The 11,918-nt window shown below is 56.7% G+C and overlaps 1 protein-coding gene across 5 annotated transcripts in view; it reads left to right on the top strand.

Moving 5' to 3' along the window:
- The window catches only part of LMF1 (lipase maturation factor 1), a 103,879-nt gene that overhangs the window by 68,223 nt on the left and 23,738 nt on the right, over positions 1–11,918 (top strand). The gene's annotated exons all lie outside the window — the stretch shown is intronic.

Genomic DNA, 11,918 nt, shown 5'->3' with positions numbered 1-11,918 from the left:
GGGCGTCCCCACAGCAGCGCGGAGGTCACCGCACAGCAGAGACGGGCGTCCCCACAGCAGCGCGCGAAGGTCACCGCACAGCAGAGACGGGCGTCCCCACAGCAGCACGGAGGTCACCACCACACAATAATGGGCTTCCCACCCCAGGTGTGTGGCAGAGCAGGCCTGGCTCCCGGAGCTCCCCCAGGCCTTGGGGCAGCAGGCGGCAGGCATCCTCTCCCTGACCCGCGACCGTGTGTGCACAGGATAGCTGAGCTTGCTGGTGCCACGAGGTGTCGGCGGGTCAGAGCAACACACAGGGCCCCGGTGCTGGTGTCCAGGCTGGCGGCATGCATGGGTCGGTGCCACCTAACTGTCCTGGAACAAGCACCAGGGGCCCTCCACCCCTCCATGCTGGCCTTGGCTGGGCTTTGTGGATCTTCAGGTCATTGCTCCCTGGGCCCGAGCGGGAGCCATCGTAGCGTTGCCATGGTCCCTCGAGGACAACGGTGGGGCGGGCAGGCGGCGCCTGTCCCCTCTGCTTGCCTCGAGCTGCTGCAGTGCAGCACGGAGAAGCCACGTGGGCCCGGATGGCCTCACCCGACTTCCTGACTCAGGGCTGCTCCAGCCCGTCCCACTGGGGCTGCACACAGACTGCTTCTCCCAGAGCCCCGGCGCATTCCTCCCGCGATTTTGGGCCAGGTTTTCTGCTTTAAGTGAGTAGATTCCAGTTGTGTCAGAGTGAAGGTCTCTTTCGCTCAGGAAGTGATACATGGCGTCGGTGTCCAGTCACAGAGTTTAAGAGAACAGATTGCCTTTAATGATGCTACTTGAAAGATTACCTTTCCCCGTCTTGGTTTTGTGAGGACGGAGCAGCTGCATCTCGGCAGGCGGGGGTGGGTCTGGATCCTTTGTGGCCGGTGCACAGTGGACACTATGGGTGGGGCCTGCAGCTGTGTGTCTTGGCACCTCTCTGCCGCCTGAGACGGGTGTCCCCACAGGCAGCATCACCTGTTTTCTGTGGCTTTTCTGCGAGGCCCTGTGGAGCAAAGCCGCCCTCGATGGCTTCCTCCTGGTGAACTCTGCTGGGGGTGTCGGAGCTCTCGGCCGCAGACGTTCTGGGAATGGAGCCAGGGTCCTTGTTGCTGGGAAATCTCAGGCCTGGACAGTACCAGAGAGGAGACCCCTTGATTTTGAGTTTGACCCCTGGAGAGTTGAAAATCTCTTTTCTGAACCTTCCGCCGCTCCCCACCTGGCTTCTCTGTGGAGGGGCATCTGCATGGCCATCCTGGCGCGGCTGCAGATGTGCAAACGCTCCTGGCTGCCATCTCCTGCTTCCCTCTACAGCATTGCTGGCAGAGGCATCGCAGACCCACAGGTAAAGACAAGCCAGATAACTCAGAATTCCAAAAACGGCAAATTTAAAACGTGATGCCTGGCCAGGCGTGGTGGCTCACAACTGTAATCCCAGCACTTTGGGAGGCCAACGCAGGCAGATTACCTGAGGTCAGGAGTTCAAGACCAGCCTAACCAACACGGTGAAACCCCATCTGTACTTAAAACAACAACAACACACAGACACATACACATACACATACACACACACACACACACACACACACACACACATAAGCAGGTATGGTGGTGCATGTCTGTAATCCCAGCTACTCGGGAGGCTGAGGCAGGAGAATTGCTAGAACCTGGGAGGCAGAGATTGCAGTAAGCCAATGAGCCAAGATAGCGCCACTGCACTCCAGCCTGGGCAACAGAGCGAGATTCGTGCTGAGCAAAAATAAAATACATAAAACATATGATGTCCAAACTCACACCTCTGCAGCTCACAGCTCTGTAGGGCTCACACCTATGCTGCTCCCGGCCCTGTGGGGCTCACACCCGTGCGGCTCGTGGCCCCATGCATCTGACACCTGTGCGGCTTGTGGCCCCATGCTTCTGACACCTGTGCGGCTCGTGGCCCCTTGAGGCTCACACCAGTGCGGCTTGTGGCCCTGTGCGGCTCACACCTGTGTGGCTCGTGGCTCTGTAGGGCTCACACCCAGCTCCGTAGGGCTCACACCTGTGCGGCTCATGGCTCCGTGGGGCTCACACCTGTGCGGCTCATACCTGTGTGGCTTGTGGCTCCGTGCGGCTCACACCTGTGTGGCTCGTGGCTTCGTGCGGATCACCCCTGTGTGGCTCGTACCTGTGCTGCTCACAGCTCCTTGGGGCTCACACCTGTGCACCTCACGGCTCTGCAGAGCACACACTTATGTGGCTCATGGCTCTTTAGGGCTCACACCTGGCCACAGCACCCATAAGTAGGGCCTTCTGGTGCTCCCCGTGTGCAAACTGTCTTGGTCCTCATTAACACAAGAAAAGCCACACCTAGAATGCGGAAACTGTGAGCCCACTGGATTAACAATTTATAGGTCAGAATCAACCAAAGGCCAGGGTGCCACAGCCAAGCTGTGTGATGACAGCCTTTGTGGGAAAGTCCAGTAACTGAGGTGCTGCCAGGAAGAGCTGCCTGGGGTGTCACAAAAGCCGTAGGCCAGTAAATTTGACCACTTAGCTAAGACGGACAAAACCCTTGAAAAACGCAGCTTACCAAGACAGAGACAGAAGGAAACAGGAAATCTAAATAGCTCCGTGTCTGTTAAAGAAATTGAATTTGAAATTTAAAAACCATTCTAGAAAGAAAACTCTTGGCCCAGATGGCTTCACTGGCGAATCCCAGCAAACACTGAAGGAGGGAATGATGGGGGAAGAGGGAACACCTCCCCTCCCCCTGTTGTTATGTGACCAGCTCATGGCGAGACCAAAGCCTGGTGAGGACGTTCCAGAGAGGAAGCCCAGAGCTTGCTGCTCCTCGTGAACAAATCACAGGAACACTCCCCAGAACCTCGGCACATCAGGTCTGGCAATTTTTTCTGAGCACTGCACGTGCCGCGTAACACGTGAAAATCAACGTCATTCACTGTGGCAGTAAACTGAAGATGAAGAACTGTTTTGTCGTCTCACAGACATGAACGGCAGGTGATAAAATTCAGCACCCATTTGTGATAAAGACAGGGCAGATGAGCATTAGGTCGGAACTTGTTCAACCTCATGAAGGATATCCATGAAAAAACCTGCAGCTCACATCATTCTTCACAGCGTGACGACAACCGTGTTTACGTGAGATGAGAAAACGGGCAAGGGCTGGGCACGGCGGCTCACGCCTGTAATCCCAGCACTTCAGGAGGCTGAGGCAGGGGGATCAGGAGGTCAGGAGATCGAGACCATCCAGGCCAACATGGTCAAACCCCATCTCTACTAAAAATAAAAATATAAAAATTAGCTGGGAGTGGTGGCGCACGCCTGTAGTCCCAGCTACTCAGGAGGCTGAGGCAGGAGAATTGCTTGAACCCAGGAGACAGAGATTGCAGTGAGCCGAGATCGCGCCACTGCACCCCATCCTGAACAACAGTGTGAGATTCCGTCTCAAAAAAAAAAAAAAAAAAAAAAAAACCATCAAAAAAAAAAAAAAAAAAAAAAAAAAACAGAAAAGAGGCAGGGGTGTCTGTTCTCACTGCAGATTATCAGTGTTGGGCGTCTTAGTGCAATAAAACAAGAAAAAGAAATACAAGGCACGAAGGCTGGAGAACAGAAATAAAATGATCACATGCAGGCGCGATTGTATATGTGGAAAAACCAGTGGAATCTAAAGAACAACAGCTAAGGGGGATACCTGAGTTGACAAAGGTTGCGGGATACAAGGTCGACGTAAAATAAATCAGCCGGGGCTGCGACTTACACCTCTCATCCTCGCACTTTGGGTGGCTGAGGCAGGAGAATCGCTTGAGACCAGGAATTTGACACCAGCCTGGGCAACATAGCAGAACCCCTTCTCTGCAAAAAAATGTCTGAAGCTTAGCCAGGCATGATGGTCGATGCCTGCAGCCCTAGCTACTTGTGAGGCTGAGGTGGGGGGTCATTGGGGCCCAAGAGTTCACAGAGTCAGCGAGAACTTGTCTCTAAGTTGAAACAGGAAATTGTATTTCATGTTCTTTTAACAAATTATTAGAAGATACAGTTTTGAAAATGCTATCAACAGTTGCATCCAGATGCTCTCAGATACCCCCTAATCTGATGAAACAGGTCTAAGATGTGCATCAAAAGTGGCAAAACATTGGCCAGGCGTGGTGGCTCACACCTGTCATCCCAGCACTTTCGGGGGCTAAGGTGGGCAGATCACTTGAGGTCAGGAGTTTGAGACCAGCCTGGCCAACATGGCAAAACCCTGTCTCTGGTAAAAGTACAAAAATAGCAAGATGTGGTGATGGGCACCTTTAATTCCAGCTACTTGGGAGGCTGAGGCAGGAGAATCACTTGAACCTGGGAGGCGGAGGTTGCAGTGAGCGGAGATTGTGCCACTGCACTGCAGCCTGGTAACAGAGCGATGCCATGCCTCAAAAAATAAAAATGAAAAGCTGGCAATCCATCACTGGCATGAGTTTTAAAAGACCTAAATAAATAGACATACCATGTTTATGGATTAGAAGATTGATATTGTCGAAATGTCTGTTTCACCCACTTTTATCTAGATTCAAGTCCATCTCTATCAAATTCCCAACAGGCTTTTAATTTTTATTTTTTGAGAAATTGACAAGCCAGTTCCAAAATTCATACGGAAATACAGAGGATCTTAGAAAAGCTTTGGAGAGCTTATATTACCTGATTTACAGCTTAAATTAAAGCTAAATATATTATTGATCTAAGCTAGAAAAAAAGATCAAAATCTAGAAACAGACCCACAACTCTACTGTCAATTGATTTTCAACCAAGGTACCAAGTCAAACGGATGGACAAAGGAAAGTCATCTTTCATAGGTTGTGCCAACATAATTGGATATCTGCACAGAAAAATGAAATGGGCTTCAACTGCTATTTTGTCTATGCCAAAATTTTGAGAGATCATAGACCTAAGTTTAAAAGCAAAATTCTTGGAAGAAAACATGTATGCAATCAAGTGACCAAGGCACTTCTGTTTTCTTTTTACATATATAAAAGCCAGAATCATCCAGGTTTTTCAGGATAGCTTAGTTTCTTGGGTTAGCAAAGATTTCTTAGAGCACAAAAAGTACTAATCATTAAAGCAAAGACATCGATAAACTGTGGTTCATGGATACGAAATTTTTGTCATGAAAATAGCATTAAGAAAATGAATAGGCTAGACTCAGTTCACACCCATAATCTCAGCGCTTTGGGAGGCTGAGGCAGACAGATCACTTGAGATCAGGAGTTCATGACCAGCCTGGCCAACATGGCGAAACCCCATCTCTAATACAAAAAAAAAAAAAAAATACAAACATTAGTCAGGCATGGTGGTGCACACCTGTAATCCCAGCTGCTCGGGAGGCTGAGGCAGGAGAATTGCTTGAACCCGGGAGGTGGTGGTTGCAGTGAGCCAAGATCGCACCCCAGAGTACACATATCAATAAAAATGTGGATAAGGGAACTTGAATGTGCTCTCTAAATGAAGATACCAGCATGGCCGAGTGCACGGAAAACACCAAGTTGCCATCCCACACCCTCAGGGAGAGCCAGATCCAAAACCAAAACCCGGCCAGCGTCCGGCGTTGGTGTGCGTGAAGGCACCTCAGGTTCCTCCGTGTGCTGTCCGCCCCTTTGAAGAACCATGGGGCGCTTCTCACAAGTGAAAAACATGTCTGCCCTGTGAGCCACAGTTTTACTCCTGAGGATGGCTCCCAGGGAGGGAAGGCCCGTTCTCCCGCAGAGGCTGGTACAGAGCACACACAGCAGCTTCATCCACAGCGGCCGGCCGCTGGACACAGCCGGATGGCCATCAGAGGCAGCGGGTGGACAGCAGAGCCTCCCTACGGTGGAACAGCAAGCAGCATCAGAGGGACCCACCTGGTGAAGGCAGCGCACACACCAGTCTGTAAACCACGCTGCACCCTGGGATCCAGAACCAGTAGTTCCTGGTGCACACAGAGCTTGCCTCAGGGACAGCCGGGTGTGGATCTCTAAAGCACGCTGCACGCTGCCAGCCAGAACCAGAGCTCCCGGTGCACACACCACTGTGGGGCTGGACCCTTCCTACAGCAGAACAGGAAGCAGCATCAGAGAAACCCGCCCGGTGAAGGCAGCACGCGCACCAGTCTAAACCACGCTGCGCATCGTGAGCCAGAACCAGAGCTCCCGGTGTGCACACCACTGTGGGGCTGGACCTCGTGCTGTGGGAAGGGAGGTTTCCTGGGGGCTCAGCAGGTCTGTGCCTCGATGACTGCTCATATCCCACGGGCCCAGGACTGTCTGCAAAGCTGTTTACGCTGAGCGTGCCTCACCCCTTCGCATGAGGGGAGGTGTGGGTCATGGGTGGCGCCGAATGGCAAATGCGGAGCGGCTGCGGGCCCCGAGGAAAGTCGGCTTTGAAGTCCACAGGCCGCTGCTTGGTGTCAGAGCTGCTGGTAAAATCACATTAAACGTAATGAAGTAAACGTCGCCATGCAGCCCGTCCCCGTGAGGCCGGCATCAGGCGGCTGTTGCTGCCGCTTCCCCAACAGGCCTGCCCTGGTCCTGGGCAGCCACGCTCCAGAACAAGAGCAGTTATCCTCATTGCTGTATTGTGTCAGTGCGGGGCAGCTCAGAGGAAAGGGGCTTCTTTCAGGTCCAGTAGCCATCACGGTGACAGGCACCTCCCAGAAGGGGCGGCCCTCTGGCCCCAGCTGCAGCCCGCTGTGAGGCAGAGGCCCAGGCCAGAGTCCTGGAGAGCGCTTTCTGCCACCAGCCTCCGGCATTTGTGGGCAGAGCCGGGGCAGGAGCTGGGAGCCTCCTCAGGCCCCAGGGTGAGGGTGGCTCCGGTCCCCTTGCAGCCCCTGCGGGACAAGCACATGGGACAGCGGTCTCTTGTAATTCTCAAAGGATCTCCCGGGCTGTGGGGGTGCAAAATAAAACTGCTAAAAAGAGCATTCGTGGTTCCTCTTCCCAGCCACACGGTTCAGCTTAAACGGCCTTGTTGTAACAGAAGCCCCACCGTGCTGACCGTGCCCAGGCCTTCCCGGGCTCACGAGGGAAGCACACACTGTCTGTCAACAGAAGTTAAAATATGGTAAGACCAAAATCTCTTGTGTCTGGTTTCTAAGTCAAACACGTGATCACAGCAGGAGGCATTTACGTGGTCCAGTGACAAGGGCAGCAGAGACCGGCGGCTGGGAGGCTCTGGGGCAGGCCTGTGCTTCGGAGAAGCCACACCGTGGTGAGAATCGCCCTCCTCCTAATTCCCCTCCCCCGGCCAAGCCGGCTAAGCCGCAGCTATTCCTGGGGTCGGCGTTGTGTTTGCTGACCTGACAGCATGTGCGCAAGTCCTGGTGTCTGCACGGCCTGGCTGCGACCCCTTGGCTCTGCCCCACCAGGGCTGCTCTGGGCCCCAGTAGCCAAGGCCTCAAGGGCACCCAGAGCCAGGGGGAAGGGGCAGTCCCGGTGTTTTCAGACAAGTTTCTCTGAACAGGCCTTAGGTCCCGGGAGCCCAGGGTGTCCCGGCCGGCGTTGGTCAGAAAGTCAGTGCCCCTGCCCACAGTGTGGGTCGCCTAGGCTCTGCAGTGACCTACAGGGTAATTGGGACAGCCTTTTCCAGCAGTTTGGGGAGCAAACATCTGCCCTCAAACTCATGGGAATTCACTTCCAGACGGCATGCGAGCTCGGGGCATTCATCCAGGCCCAGGTCCCTTGGCCTGTAAATTGCAGCACGCCCAGTGTCGACCGGCCAGTCAGCTGCGTGTCTGAGGGAAGAGCTTTGTCCTAGTGTGGAGCCAGGGGGGCCCTGGGTCCCCTTCATCAGGAGCCACGGAGACCCCAGTCCACCACACTTTGGTGCTCAGCCCACTGTTCTGAGGCACGCAGTGGCCCAGAGGCAAGGCCCCTCCTCTGCCTGCCATGCACACAGCTCCCAGGAACATGCCTTTCCTCCAGAGGATGCCTGCCACGCACGCAACTCCCGAGCACTGGTCCCTTCTCCAGAGGACGCCTGCCATGCAGAAGACACCTGCCACACATGCAGCTCCCAGGCGTGCAGCCGTTCTCCAGAGGACGCCTGCCACGTGCTCCGCTCCCGGGTGCGGCTGTGCTGTGAGGAAGTGCGCACTGAAGCACTCACGGGCAGAGACCGCCTCCACACCGGTTCTCTCTTGCGTGAGGGCGAGAAAGTGCAGACACCACCTCAGGAAGACAGGAGAGCCACGGGGCCACCTGGGACCACTCACCCTGAGACACGGCTTCCTCCTGCCCCCGGCTCTCGGAGCACTCGGGGAGAAGCGGTGGCTGCTGTGACAAGCCTGAGACCCCCGCAGCCGCTCACTGGGGCACCAGGCTGTGGCCCAGGTCCACGGCGGGCTCTCCCCTTTGAGTTTCTCCTGCGGAGGCAGGACCTGCTTCCAGTAATTCCCTGTGTTTGCAGGTGGGGAGGAGGGGCTTGATGTGGGCGTGGGGACCCTGGCGCAAGGGGCCTGGAGGAGGTTGTGGCTTGGAGGGAGAGCTGGTGGCACCCCTCCTTGATGCCGACGCCATGTTAGCCGGTACTTTCAGGGACCCTGCAGAGGGGCTGGGGGTCTGTCCTGAGCCACTGCGCAGGTGTGGGGGCTGTCACTGCAGGGTTGGTGGCAGGCCTATGGGGCCACGTGAGAGAAACGGGGAATCCACAGAGTGTTTCCTTCTGCCGCATAAGACCCTCAGACACGTCGAGTGTCCAGACGGCAGCTTTGGGGAAGCGTGTTCCGGGACCCGTAGGCTTCCTGAGAGGAGCCACTGCATGACGCCACGAGGCTGGACCGCTGCCAACAGGCCCCGAAAGTTCTGGCATCTTGAGCAGCACGGGAGGGTGGCATGGCCAGTGCGGGTCCCCGGCCCCCTTCGGGTCTGCTGCGTTGTTGGCCTGTCTGTGCCATTTTTTTTTTTTTTTAGAATTAATTTTGGGCTGAAAAGCCTCAAAGAAGGCTTTGTTCCTTTGACACTTGCTCTGGAAGAAAAAAAAAAATCCGTGGAAAATCTGACATCTGCAACGTAGAGAGAAATCAATAGATGGGAGGAATGTAATTATCTTCCGCTCCTGAAAGAATTTTTCAGATTTTTAAGTGTCTCATATCAGCTTAGAATTTGAATGACATTTTAATTATTTTGTTTTTTTCTTCTTTTCCTGGTTTGAGTCTCCTTAGAGTTCCACTCCCGGATCCTGCAGGGAGCATGGCTGGTGCTCACGAGGTGGGGAGGGGGGCGCGGGGGGTGGTGACGGCCGTGCCCTGCCCAGTGGAGCCCTGCATTTCATCAGGAGCCACAGCTCCCCGGGCGTGGATGGGGCCTCGAGGAGTGGGCCTGGGCCGTCCAGCCGGCTGGATGCCCTGGGCTGTTTTCACGCAAACGTAGGCTGCAGGGCCGGAGCCCACACAGAACAATCTCTGGTGCTCTAGTGATTTGAGCAAACCCAGCTTCCAGGAGACCTGACTCTTGGTTTTTACAGCAGTTCACCCTTCAGGTCTTTAAATAGCAGCACTCCTGGGTGCTCAGAACCCTCCCTGCCATTGGGGGCACAGGGCATGTGAGGGCCGGGGCACATGGCGAGACCCTAGAGACGGCGATGCTGGACCCGGCCGTGGCCCCACCAGAGGCAGCCTTCGCAGTGCGCGGGTGGCGGGGCCTCACAGCCCCGCCGAGGCGCGTCCGGTGTGGCTCACGTAAGGAGCAGGTGCCTGTTGCTTGGTGTTCCCGCAGGGCCTGGCTGGGCTTTTCCTCACACTCCCCTGCCGTTTCTCCTGTGTGCCCTCTGGGCGGCAGTCACTGCACCCACGTGCTATTCTCTAGGGCACGGTGCAGCCTCTGCCGGCCTTCCCACTCCCTGCCAGTCCCGTGGGTCCCTCATTCCAAACACGCCGGAATTGGACACGCCCCTACCCTGCCCAGGTCGTCCTGCACAGACAGTGGCAGAACCTGTTGCCTCCTCAGCCACATGTAACCAGAGGACCCAGCTCAGAGCCCACAGCCCCCCAAAGGCCCTCCCGGGTGTGGTCGGCTCTGTCAGCCTGGCTGGACTGGAGTCCTTGGTCCGTCCCGGAACGCAGGCCTCCATGCTGCTGGGAGGTGTTAATGTTTTAGAGACGTGGCTCCAGTCCGTGATGGGCTGACTTGGGGAGGAGCTGATACTGGGGGCCTGAGGCTGACCCAACCGGGCAGGAGACTGAGACCGGAGCTGGGGCTCCCTGGAGAGGAGGAAAGTCCATCCCCACAGCAGCTCTGGCCACTGCTCTGGAGGTCCTGATGGCCCCCACAGGCCTCAGTTTGTACCCCGTGCTATTGGGACCAAGGCTGTGGCAGATGGGAACCTGCATTCCCGGGGGCTCCTGGGCCCCCCTGCTGTGGCCTCATCCACCCTACTGTGCCCCACGTTCCTGCCTGAAGAGGGCATCCACACCCTCCTCTTCCTTCCCTCGCTGCCATCCCTGCCCCCGCCCCGCGGGGCTCCCTGCCCAGGTCAGCCTGTCAGCTCTGTCCAGGCACAGGCCGGGCCCCTGTGGGGAACAGATGCCCTGTGTTCCCCAAATTCAGTTTCACGTGCAAATCCTGACCCCAGTGCCACGGTACCAGGAGGCAGGCCCGGTACCCCAACACGTCCATGGAGGAGAGCCCTCACTGATGGGAAGAGGCTGCTAAAAAAGTGTCCCCAGAGAGACCTCCTCACCCTCTTCCCACCGTGTGGGCAACAGTGAGAAGGCGCCACCTGCGGCCCAACACGGCTGCACCCGAGCCCGCCATGCCACGCCCACCACAGCGTGTGCCCCAGCCCTGTGGGATAAGTCCCTGTTGCTTCTGTGCCACACCGCCTCTGCATGCCTGGTGGCTTCCTGCCTCTCTGCACCCGCGGCACGCGGCCTCTGGTGGGTGGAGTGGGACCACACCGTGCTGGGCAGACGGTCGGATGGACCGGGGACAGATGGGTGGAGGACAGGGACAGAGGCCACGGGATTCCACTGGGAGAAGCTGTGGCAGCAGAAACCCTGTCACAGAGGAGGCGGTGCTTACTTATGCATCTGTGCACTGTCCCCTCTGATGCAGCCAGTGTGTCTCCCACGGGCGGGAGGACTGGCAATCTCTTTCTGACTTGGAATCATCTGAAGCCGTCAGTGCCCCCAGGAAAGCGGAGGGTGTGGGGGCCGACCCCTCCCCGGACACTTTGCTGTGGCCAGGTGCTGAAGAGCCCCCACCCCACAGCCTCTGTGCCCACGTCCCATCTTCCCCAGTGCTGACAGCTCCAGAGGCCCCCGGCAGCCTCTCCCGTGCCCACGCGTCCTCACAGCTGACGAGTTGCGGCTCACGAGGTCACCTTGGGGCCTGGGCCTGGGCTCCCTTTGTGCCGCAGGGGGCACTGCTGAGACGCAAGTTCACTGAGCCCTCCCCCCTGACTTTGGGCTCACCCTGGAGCACCGAGAAGCTTCCCTCCAACGTTGACCGTGGGGTCTGTGCAGGGTGTGACGAATCTGTCGTTTTTGAAGACACGAGACCTCTTTAGCGTGATGACACGTGAGCTCCAAGAATTAGTGTTGGGGAAGGTGCAGTGGGCGCTGACTCTAAAAAGGAAGCCGCTGTGGCTCACATGCGCGGTTGTGCACTTCACTCCTGTTCATCCAAACAGGCCCCAGCCTGCTCTTCCCAAATCCCCCTTCCCTAGTGCTTCACGGTAAGGTCCCCTCCTCACAGCACCTGCAGTCCATGCCCACAGCCTTCATGGACATTTCGACTTCCTGGGATGGTGTTCCAGTCGGGGGCGCCGCGCCCCCACCCCATGACTGTCCTGGGGAGGTCCTCCCGTCGGGGCCACCGCGCCCCCACCCCGTGACTGTCCTGGGAAGTGGTTCCCGTCGGGGCCGCCGCGCCCCCACCCCGTGACTGTCCTGG

Source organism: Cebus imitator, unplaced genomic scaffold (genome assembly GCF_001604975.1).
Source record: "Cebus imitator isolate Cc_AM_T3 unplaced genomic scaffold, Cebus_imitator-1.0 Scaffold444, whole genome shotgun sequence".
Lineage (NCBI taxonomy): Eukaryota > Metazoa > Chordata > Mammalia > Primates > Cebidae > Cebus > Cebus imitator.
The sequence above is the reverse complement of the archived record's forward strand: the minus strand, read 5'-3'. Positions and strand labels throughout refer to the sequence as shown.